The sequence below is a fragment of the Helianthus annuus genome, chromosome 5 (genome assembly GCF_002127325.2).
Source record: "Helianthus annuus cultivar XRQ/B chromosome 5, HanXRQr2.0-SUNRISE, whole genome shotgun sequence".
NCBI lineage: Eukaryota > Viridiplantae > Streptophyta > Magnoliopsida > Asterales > Asteraceae > Helianthus > Helianthus annuus.
In genome coordinates, this window is record NC_035437.2 from 66,789,101 (window position 1) to 66,789,667 (window position 567).

Here is a 567-nt window from a genome sequence, read left to right on the forward strand (position 1 = left end):
ACCAAAGTATAAAGGATTAGCAACGGAGGAGCCTTACTTTCATTTGGAGGCTTATGACTCGATTTGTAACACTCTTGGGAGTCAAGGGTTCTCGGCTGATGATATTAAATTGGTATTATTCCAATTTTCTTTGGAAGATAAGGCGAAAAAATGGTTCTACACTTTGCCTTCGGCATCCATATATACATGGGGGGAGATGCAACAAACCTTCTTGGATGAGTTTTACACCACCCAAAAGACCAACGACGCAAGAAAGGGGTTGAGAAGCTTCCAACAACAACATGGTGAGATGTTTCACGAGGCATTTGAGCGTTTCAATATGATGATTAAAAATTGCCCTCACCATGGAATTGAATTGTGGGAGTTGATGAATGCCTTTCACGAGGGGTTGAGTGCCGAAGATGCACGTGATTTGATGTCTATTACCGGTGGGACTTTTGGAACAAATTATGAGAACGATGATTGGGAGTTCTTGGAGAGCATGGCAACTACATCAAAGAGGAAAGCTCAAGCATCAAGGAGAGCGCGACCGGCCATTGCCCGACCTCAAGTGCACGCCATAGATGA

At 43.9% G+C, this 567-nt stretch overlaps 1 non-coding gene across 1 annotated transcript; it reads right to left on the reverse strand.

The window, feature by feature from the left end:
• Positions 1–245: 245 nt before the first annotated feature.
• On the reverse strand, positions 246–351 carry LOC118492707. Its single transcript, XR_004894709.1, has one exon. It is a non-coding gene; the product is annotated as a small nucleolar RNA R71 (small nucleolar RNA).
• Between the last annotated feature and the right edge of the window lie 216 nt (positions 352–567).